Source organism: Temnothorax curvispinosus, unplaced genomic scaffold (assembly GCF_003070985.1).
Source record: "Temnothorax curvispinosus isolate PA1 unplaced genomic scaffold, ASM307098v1 QBEX01011856.1, whole genome shotgun sequence".
Lineage (NCBI taxonomy): Eukaryota > Metazoa > Arthropoda > Insecta > Hymenoptera > Formicidae > Temnothorax > Temnothorax curvispinosus.
This window is the reverse complement of record NW_020221636.1, coordinates 863,362-874,382: the sequence shown is the minus strand read 5'-3', so window position 1 is coordinate 874,382 and position 11,021 is coordinate 863,362. Positions and strand designations below refer to the sequence as shown.

At 43.0% G+C, this 11,021-nt stretch overlaps 1 protein-coding gene across 1 annotated transcript in view; it reads right to left on the bottom strand.

Moving 5' to 3' along the window:
- Positions 1-467, bottom strand: part of LOC112461881 (homeobox protein otx5-B-like) — a 22,733-nt gene extending 22,266 nt beyond the window's left edge. Inside the window, exon 1 of the mRNA XM_025027291.1 lies at positions 113-467. The gene's annotated coding sequence lies outside the window, so the exon portion shown is untranslated. The remainder of the gene's footprint in view (positions 1-112) is intronic.
- Between the last annotated feature and the right edge of the window lie 10,554 nt (positions 468-11,021).

The window sequence follows — 11,021 nt, the reverse complement described above, 5'->3', positions numbered from 1 at the left end:
CTCTCTCTCTCTCTCTCTTTCTTTCTCTCGCCCTCTCTCTCTCTCTCTCTCACTATCTCTATCTCTCTTTTTCTCTCACACTCTCTCCCGTTCCCTTCCTTTATCCACGTACGTCTGTCCCGCTCCTTCTCTCTCTTTGCCTCACGGAATGTGGGACAGATGGACAGAGACGGGAGAGACAGCGCGAGAGACAGCGACGATGGTCGGTAGAGAGACCAGTGCGAGCGGCTATTATAGCAGGAGGGCGTAGGAGAGCGCCCGGCTCAACTTTTCACGAGAACTTTAGTTGTTACAGATCGCTCTCTTGGTCGAGGGGTTATGCGCGAGGGGGATGTTCGCTCGCCGGTCTCCGGCGGGGGAGGGACGCTCGACGTTGGGAGCGCATGGAGAGGGAATGGGGTGCGCAACGCAGTCGCGACCGACAGAGAAATAGTCACAACGGTATACGAGAAAGGTAAATGTGGAAGTGAGAGAAGGTGCGGGACCGAACTGAGAGAAGGTGTTCCGAAAAGAGGGAGAGACGCGCATCCCGCGGCGAGGAGGGGATAAGGAAGATGGGGAGGGAGCGGAAGGAATGGGTGCGAGAGAGAGGGAAGCGAAAGAGACGAAAGAAAAAGAGACGGGGATCGATTCTCCGCCACGGTACGAAGCGAGAAGGAACAACATGCGCCGTCGAACCGGCGTCGACTCGTTCCGGAATTGGCGTGGCAGAGGCTGTACCAACGTCGTTCCTGCCGCGTGGTGGGGCACCAATCGCAGCCTGGGATACGCCAATCTCACCAACCGCGATGGCAACGTCGTGTGACAACGGCGTTAGGTACAGTCCGTCTCTAAAAATATACTCAAACCCGGAGTCCCTCTTCTCTCGGCTTCGCCCCGTCTCTTTTTCCGCTTCGCAACGCAGTCCTCTCTCGTCCTCATCCGCAATGTATCTTTCCCGCTCGAAGGTGTACGAATAGATTACGAGAAAATGGGCAAGAGAGAGTCGCTGGCCATTACTTAGCGATGTTAAGAGCGAGCATGTTTTGGCACTCCGTACAGTAGACGCGAAAGAGCAATTGACTCTTATTCGTGGTTATCCGCGTGGGGGCTTAAAGTTTATAAGATGGAGGAAGGATTAACACATTTGGTACAAAGTCAAGGGTTAACGAGCGAATTTTGTATATTACATTTATATTCGTAAGTTATATCCGAGCTCTAAACAAGGGAAATTATATTATAATATATTGGGATATTATATTATATTGAAAAAAAAATTTCTCTCGATAGCATCATTAAAATATTAATATCGGAAGGATTAATTATTCTTTTACTCTCTTTCGCGTTTGGCAAGCACAAACTTGAGTATTATCATACTGTAATCACAACAAAGCTTTACTAATTTATTTACTCGCACCATCTATCTCACTTATACAAATAAGTTATAAATTTCAGCAATCAGCAAAAAAGCTGTGTTAAGTCCTTATCAAAATAGATAAGGATTTAGTAAACTAAATAAAATACACCGTGTCATTACGTGTCATTACGTAAACTTGTACGTTACTTTATGTTTGTAAGGCTATGGTAATCACACGCAATAATTTCCGCGATCGTCCACCGTAATATTAAACGCACCGACGGAGTACAGATCACGCCTTATTAGCACGTTATCGAAAATCACATTACAGCCCATCTCAAAACCTGATAGCACGCGCGATAATAATCCCGGTACGTGATTGGGATCCTCGACTCGGATCGTCAGATCCTCTCGCACGCTAGATCTCAATGCCTAATCTCGTTACCGGCTTCAAAACGCCTAGTGCGAATAATTTTTTTCCGCCCGACGATGGGTCTCGCCCCCCTTGATCCGTCGGCGATTTTCCACCCTTTCTTTTGACGCGCTCTGTAGCCAGGTGATAGCTACATACCCGCGGTATACCCGCAACATAGCAATTTAACTTGCTCACGTGCGAGCGGTTAATGCTCTTACGGGATTTCGAAAAGATCAGCCAGCATTACTATGCTATTAGCGTAGCTAAAACCGGCTTGCTTCCATAAACCTATACTAACGCGCAGGCCACTTTATTCACCGCCGGGGCCCATTCATGCGCTCTTACGCCAATTTTCCTCATTGACGGATCGGGACTACCAGACTACCGTCGCGCCGTACGAGACATCGCGATTAGGCGCCGCGATCGCCGCCGCCGATTCCGCATCTGCGCGTGCCACCGATTTTACGGCAACGACGGATGGGACACGGATGGGAATCTCTCTCACGGTACGGCACGTCCGTTTTGACGGACAGGTGAAACATCGGCGAGACACCGTTGTCTCGCTCACGCTCTCTATCTCTCGCTCGCAGCTCGTGGGAATTAACGATTCTGGACGCACGTGGCGCCGATCGGCCAATGTAAATAATGTCGTGTGCAGGCAGTAATTTAGCGCGGAATGCGTTTGGCCTGTTCTCTTGAGTTTCTCCGGAAATATGCAAGTGACGAGGAGCAGTGAAACGACAGATCATCATTCCGTATCATCATTCTACAGGATTTGGGCTAACAAGTTTCATGAATACACATTATTTACAGATGAGTTTCATTGTTCGTTTAAGAAAAGTTCCATAGCTGTTGTATATTTTAGTTTTGGTACAGTTTTTTTTATTAATTGTCATATAAACGGTATTATTTATTTATTGATAATGTGTATGTACATAAATCAAGTATTCATGTTTTTATTATGCCATCAGCGGATGATAGTCGAAAATTGGTAAAAGAAATTATTTGTCTTATACCATTTAGTATTTTCATTCTATTTTATGTACCTAGAAAATAAAGCATTTTTAGTCCATTTATTTATCTGAAATAAACAATTAATGTTCAATTTGTTTAGTTATGTTAACAATAAATATATACAAGCATGTTAACTTTCTTAAACTAAAAGTATGAGCAAAAGAAAGAAGAATTTTTTGTCAAAATTATTTATTTTGGAATAAAACGCTAGTATTTGCAAACAACGGGATAATATGGATAGAAAGATTACAGATTTATTGCCGGTTTTAGCTCAAATTGCGCGATAAGGCGCATAAAACGCTCGCAGTTTTTGAACCGTAATCTACTCTCGTGGCATTAAGAGATCTGCATCAAATCGATAGTGGTATTACAGGTATTACACGGCATTAAAGTAAGAACCACCGATCCCAGTTTGACACGATTAATTAATTAACCGACGGCAATTCTACCGCTTTTTATCCGTGAAATTTTGTATACCTAAACTGTAATATTTGCGGCGTAACATTAAGATTCACGTGACCTGTCATAAAATTTTCTCCTACAGGTATCGCGCGTTATAGTTTTAGCGAGTGCTATCGCCATTTGTCAGTATCTAAAATTGGTTCGTTATCTATTTATATTCAGTGTATATAGCTTATCCCGCTCGTAACGCCAAAACAGACAGGCGTTCGCACCTCTGTTATCTTGTGCACTCGCTACGCCGATTTCAATTAATGTAAGACGGCACTTAAAGATTATTATCCTCGTCACTGAACGAGACAAATGCCCAAAGCTGAGGATTATTTCCATTGAATTCCATTCCGTGACTGCTGTTGTGAAATCTGTCGGTATAGATTTACAGAACAAACCTTTCGAACAAACATATTTCAAAATACATTTTATGCATTAGATCAAAATTTGCTTCTTAAATATTTAAATAATTATATTATGTATGTATATAGATAAATAGATAAATCAGATTTATGTGTCTAATTTGAAGTAATAGGGTAGAAACAAGTAGAAACATACACGCATATACGTATCCAAAGAAGCTTACATATGCAAATCGGAGTATTGTGAATTAAATAACAAAGTGACGACAGAGAGAAGACCTTTCGACACGAAATTAAATCGCGAATTATGACCTCGGTGCGCTCAACACACAATCTTCCAAGAACCTCGACAGAGGAGATTAGCCCCGGATATTCGGAAGGTCATCCCTTTTCTGCGGGCGCCAAAGTCATTCCCGAAATCTCTTCTTGCACAGAGACGCTTAAGGACGACTCTCGTTAAACGATCGATGCGCGCGAAAGCGCATTCGTGCTTTGGCGCTTGAAACGCTCACGGATTTTATATAGAATGTAGTTCATGCTCATCATCCCGAAGATCAGCCGGCTGAGCTGTTCGACAAACTGTTCGAACAAAAAGCACTGAAAAAAGACAACTCGGTGCAAATAACCTTTGCTACGTTCCGCCCCATCGTTTCCCCCCTTTATCCCGCGCGCGTCTCCCATCTCCCTTCCTCTCGTCTTCCTTTCTCTTTTGCCCCGGCAAGCGTTATGTCCTTTTGCCCAGGATTTGCCCGTCTCTCTTTTCCGTCCCGGCCGCGCGGCCCCGGCGAAGGCTCCCTTCGCCGCGACAAGGACTTTCCTTGTTGCGCTCGCGCGCGATGCAGGGCTCATTGGCGAGGAGAGAACGGAATTTGAAACTGAGGCAAGCCGCTTATGAAGCTTTCACGTAAATCACCGGTGAAAGTCACCGAGTTACCATCAAGTCAATGAATTACCCACCTCGCTATACCCGACGGGGTCACGCGCGCCTTGGGGTTAGTGAGAATGATAAGTGTCTTCCGGTTTTAATAGGATACATGTACCTCGCCCCGCATTAACTACCTGACATTGATTATATGATCATTTAACTTCGTATCATCGTTAAAAAATTTTCTAATTAGAACACGCAATGGAATTTATGTAAATTTTTCAAAAAATTTTTCTTGGTCGGCTGATAATTATAAATAGCATAAAAATAATATTGAATATATATCACATTTTCGCCTCGGGGCATCATGACGCGCAGGACCGAAAATTCAACTTTCGGCCCTTGTAGTGTAATATACTATTTATTTTGTATTATATATATGTTACATCAATAAAAGTATGAAATTCAGTAAATGTTGTACTAGTCAATGTATATACATTTACTGATTTACTAAATTTTATGTTTCAAATTTATATATTGGGTTGGCAAATAAGTTCGTTCGGTTTTTTCCATTCAAAACCAGTCAAAAAACCGAACGAACTTATTTGCCAACCCAATACAAATAAAAATAATTCTTTGTTTAAAAATAATTCTGTCGAAAGATTGAGCGCGCATTTCGACCAACTCAATATCAATCGATTCGAACGTCGACTCTCATTCGATAATCTTCCAATCGTACATCTCGCGAGATTTACTTTTGTCATACGACTACCGTTCGATCCAGCACCGTAATGTAAATTCGATTGACTCCATCGACACGGTGGATTCCATTGCAAGCATTGTGCTCGGAATGTCCACCCACCGTCTCGTACGGCGAACACTTTCCGGAGTGACAACGAACGCCATTGATAGTGATTGATCACGCGAGTTCAGATAGAATCACAGGAGAAAAGTGGACTTTAGATGCTCCACAGGTTTCGAGTGCATTTCGTTGCAGATGCATCGGTCTATTCTTTTCTAAGACAGTTTTGCTGGTCATCTCGGTCGTCCATTGCATGCGTTTTCAGCATCATGATTCTAGCTTTACAGGTGTTTCACGGAACTACGACTTTTACACAAATATGGTTTTCAGAAAATAAAAAAGAGTGATATTTTAAAAGATTGTTTACATTTTGAGGTGTAAACTGATGGAACCTATATCGTTTTTCATTGCGTCCCTCATCGAAATCTGTTTTTGCATTAGTAATAATTCCGATAAACATGATATTCAATTGATTGTAATAAAATAGATGTACAAAGAATGAAGAATTTCTAATATAAGAGATAATATCGTATTGCAGAACTACTAATTGTTGATCAGTTGATAAGAAAAGAGATAGTTGCTACCTTTACATACATTACCATAATTTTGTGTACAAACACGCGATAAAACAGCGATGTTTTTACGAGAATAAGGTTTAAACGGATCAAAAGAATTATATGAACAAGTTTCTCGCGTGAAGTTGAGATCGTCGAGCACCGACTCCCGATACGCTCGCAGATAATTTGATTGTGCCAGCCAATAGTGAGTTTCTAAGCGGATACCCCGCGGAGGGCCCAATCCCACGGCCCATTCACGTAATTCTGCAGCGTAATACTCGCGGGACGCAAGATACCGATCGCGTACGACCAATAAGAAATTGATTCCACACAGTCACCAACCTCAGCGTCATCGCCTTACCACGAATTTCTGCCCGGTGTCAAAATATAGGTACAGCCAGTACCCAGCAACCACGAGGTTTTTCGTAAGTCACGATTTAAAACGGTCACATGACTTAAAATAAAAAAATGCAGATTTTAATTTTTGCAGTTCCTATAATTTAGTTACATATAGTAAACATCAAACTGTGCTGGCATTTTAATTGTTGGTCTACAAAATAGATAGATATATCTTCTCTCCATTATTATAGGTTAGATCGAGGAAAACGGTTAGAACATAAAACTTTTGTGGGGCAGAAAGTCAATGCCGTCATCGATCTCAATAATAGCGATTCTATTACAATATCGAGATCCATAAGTCGCGTAACACGAGTAGCGCGATGGACGATATTAGAATCTCGGGCAGCGGGAATGGGGTGTCTTTGATAATGCCATTTCGTGTTCCCACATTTATTATCCTGGAAGTCGGGCCGAGACTAACGAGTTTTTGATCATTCGCGTCGGTGCGCGGCCCATTCAGATCGGTTCCTCTTTGCACCGATCGGCCATTCGGGGGCTACCTGCTACATCGACTCCTTCTGGCCCCTCTCATTCACCGCCCAGCATTGTACGAGGAGGAATCCGGCGTTGCGCCGGACGTAAGATTTCCTTGTGCGAAGGAAGGAAATCGGGGCTCCTTTGCTCTTCCTTCCTCCTTCTTCCTGCAGCGTGAATCATTTTTAAGGTGACGCATCCGCGGCGTGAGCGACACACGTGGCTAAAATGAACCTACACTGCGATTTGTTAAAATGTCGCAATGCGAGATATAAAGCCAGCTTCCGGAAGCGATCAATACATGGAGTGAAACGATTCTTTATCCGTGAAGCGAATTTTGTTTGACATAACATGTACATGTATAACAAATACTACAATTTCTCTATTTTTAATTATTTCTACAAATTATGTAAAAAATATCGTTACTATTATTACTAAATCACTATATATGTGATTACTTCAATTTGCATTTAATTATTGCATTATTTTTTAGAAGTTATTATATAAACGGTTTGATATAACCGAAAAATCTCTCTCTCTCTTGCCAGTTCGACAAGATTAAATAACATAAAAAGCACAAGCTTTTACATTATCTGAAAATAGAGCGGTTGACGAAATTTTACAATAGAACTTGACGGATAAGCCGGTTACCAACACATCTCTTAGAAGACGCTTTTGTTGCACGTAGCAACGTAGCACGTAGCACGCCGAGCCTTTTGATAGAATTGTCAATTTTTCGTGCGCTATAATTTCAACTGTGTGATGTCGAAACTAACAAACGAAAAGTCTGTCAAGTTCTCCGAATATCGCGTTGCGTCCATAACAGTCTTGTTATTGATTAAACGTTATGTGTATATGTAATCTAACGTAAGGTATGTATGCCGATATTCCATAAGATCCACATTACGGGAGATTACTAACGGCGGTAATTTTCATGGTCTCTCCGTGGTAATTTCGAGGTCGTCGCGAAAGAGTAAGGAGAAAAAGAGCGGGATCACCGAGAGAGGGTCGAACGCGATAGATCGGATCCATTTTGCAGGGTACCATCCAGATTTCCCGAGGGAATCTCTCGCGGCGAAGGGATGTAAGAGAAGGAGACACGGGCCGTAACGCGCTCGGAGGGTGAAGAAGACGGGGCTTCGGCTATTAGCGATCACAAATAGGCTATTACAGACCCATTAATAGAGCGCGGCCACGAGACGTGCGCCTACCGACACGGGAATCGCGGGTACCAGTACCAGACATCCATCAAGCCCGACCACGTCTCCTTCCACCGCCCCCCTCTCTCCCCTTACCTTCCCCATCGCTTTATCTCCCTCTCTCTCTCTCTCTCTCTCTCTCTCTCTCTCTCTCTCTCTCTCTCTCTCTCTCTCCTCTCTCTCTCGTTTTTTTCCTCGGTCTCCCTCGTCCTCGTCTACGTCACGTCTCGCTTTAGCTATGAGCGACGGTGTAGGGTTTCCGGGAGCCCCAGGGACCGGTAATCCGAGATTCACTTTGTGCATAAGGACCCGTAGAACACGCGGCCGTTCCATGATGTACGCGTTACGTCAGTGACGTGCGCTCGCCACGCACTGCATTCGGATCGAATCCGCAACGGGCCGGTGCCGGTGCGACTTCGAGCGCACCGCTTCGATTTCGGTGCCGCATTGGGTCGCTATCTTTCGCGTTCCTTCCGATGAGGATCACATCTCAGATTACAAATCACAGCCTGAACTTTCTCTAGCCAAACAGATTTAGCTGAATTTTATATGTATATTTAACAAACAATACATATATGCATGGTATATACAGGGTGTCTGGTAATTCGCTCTACCTGCTCATGAGAGGTAGCACCAGAGAGGTAATTACCAGACACCCTATATATGGATTATTTATTATGAAGTTATTCAAAGACAAAGAGTCTTATATATCGTATCACTTTGAACTCTTCGATATGGAATAATATTGCCTATTTAAATATTTCAATAATCTCTTGAATAAATAAATAATCTGTCATGTAGAGAATAATAACGGGATGCTACATAAAATTATATGTTATAAAGTAAAAAGTACTCATCTTGTATTGAAATCTCAAAAGGGCAGTAGGAAAGTTGACTTCGAAACGAGCAACGAGTACGATCGTTGCTCGTAAATAAGCATAAGCTTGGCTAATCGAATAGGCAGAGCAACTGGAGCCACGTGCCGACCGACGCGACGCAACGCCGGTGGCAAATACCACTGCGTGCGTTGTTAGCCCAGTTAGTCAACATCGGTGCCTCGGATGTTAAGCCGACCCGTTGTAACAGTGACTAACCCACCCCTGCCATCCCCTTTTCCTGTCGATCGTGCACACGGATCACCCGTCCGGTGGTACTTGTTTCCCGTCCAAAGATAACAGAATGAGAACTGAAATAACTATCTTGCTTACGATAAAATTAAAACAGAGTAATAACATATATATAGGTGCTATATATTTTCTGTTATATTTTAATTTTAATATTAATATAAATTAATTAACATTTATGTAATGAAAATCATACAACGAGTTTGTTACTGTTACTTTTAAATCAAATCTTTCAATTATTTGCATCTATTAATTAAAATATAAATATAACATAATGTTACGTAATAATTCTTTATTTTTTTAACATATTAATTAATAAAGATTCTTTATATGTACAACGCCGTAAATACTCATGTACATTCTGTTAAGTTGTCCTGACGTACTACGTATCATAATCGGAAATGTAATACTTTTCGCGAAGGCAACACAACGCTTTTACATCCCTCCGGGAAATATACCTACATCCCCGGGTCAAGTCACGTCGGCCGTTTAATTTCTCATCGATTTCCAATCTCGATAACGAGCTAGTTTTTCCCAGCCGCAAGCTCCACAGCCCGCAACGAATAATGTCATTCATCTCCGGCTTAACATTTTCCGCTCGTTAATCTTGTGTGTGCGGTAGATCGGCCGGATTTTTGACGTACGTGCTATCGATCGCGGATCTCGGTGACCGAACGGGCCACCTCGGACGATTAGGGACTTTCGGTCGCAACAAACTCTAGCAGTTGTCCACGAGCTTAACAATCGGGAACGTTAATCCAGTTTAACCGCCCAAGTAGCGCTCTTAACTTTTGATTCACTTTTAAAAGGCTTTTGACAAACGTTGTTGGCGTCAAGCACGCCTCGGATAATTAATTAAACGGTGTTCCATGAAACTGCCGGAATTCGAAGTTTCGCTATCAGATATTAACTCGCAAAATTGATTACAGCCGCGCATATTGAAATCTTTTTTTTATAAAATGCTTTTATTTAAAATTAGAATGCTTTAATTTAAGATCATGTCGATAATTCTGCGGTAGACGAAAATAACACGTGAAATTATGAGGTAATATTTTGAGTAATATTAAAGTCATTACTCTTAACGGATGCCAACAATGCCGACATATTCAGATTACAGTAAAAGCTCTATCATGTTCGTAGAGATAACATTTTGCAAAATATCACGAATATATGAGGAAATAGCGAATATTGAAAAGAAAAATAAATAGAAAAAGAGAGAGAGAGAGAGAGAGAGATTAAGAGTTAGTAAAAACATATAACTATACAAACTAATATATATTTCGTTTTCTTTATAAAAATATAGTGAGAGAGACTAGATAAAACTTTTCCCGAATGAAAAATCTTTTTCACCTATCGTCGCGATCAAGGCTTATATCGAAGCACGACACGTGACCCACTCATTATCGACAATTAATGAACCGATCTTCTCGGACTGATAGCTGCACCTCAACGCAAACCATCCCCTCTGTCGTCCTTTTCATTCCCCCATGTCCAATGCTTCCGTAGATACATCCACGTCTTTATGGTAGCGTAACGGCGAGTTCTTTCCTATCTCTGGTGCCAGGAGTCCTCGGTAGTGTGCGTAGGGATCGCTCGTAGGGAGAGCTGAAGAGCGATCGTGGCTGGCGAGTTCCGCCAGCAGAGAGAAGGCAGTGGAGCCGGACGAGAGAGAGGGTGTAGCGCGGCGAGGGTAGTTGCTGGTCGCGAGGGGCAGCAATCGCGGGCGGTGCAGGATCGGGGGAATGGCGCGGGCGGGTGGCGCTCGTGGAGGAACGAGCGGAAAGCGGCGGGAGGTGGAGGAGAGTGGAAGCGGGGGTTGTAAGCCGCTTACGCCCGCCGAGCGGAGAGCGACTCCTCGCTAATTATTTATAGGACCCTCTCTCGGCTCTCTCTTCTTGCACGAGAGATCCTTCGTGGAGACGAGCTCGCCTCCCTTTTTGCCCCCCTTCTCCTCCCACCACCCTGTCCCATCTTCCCTCTCTCTCTCGTCATCTCTCTCTCTCTCTCTCTCTCTCTCTCTCTCT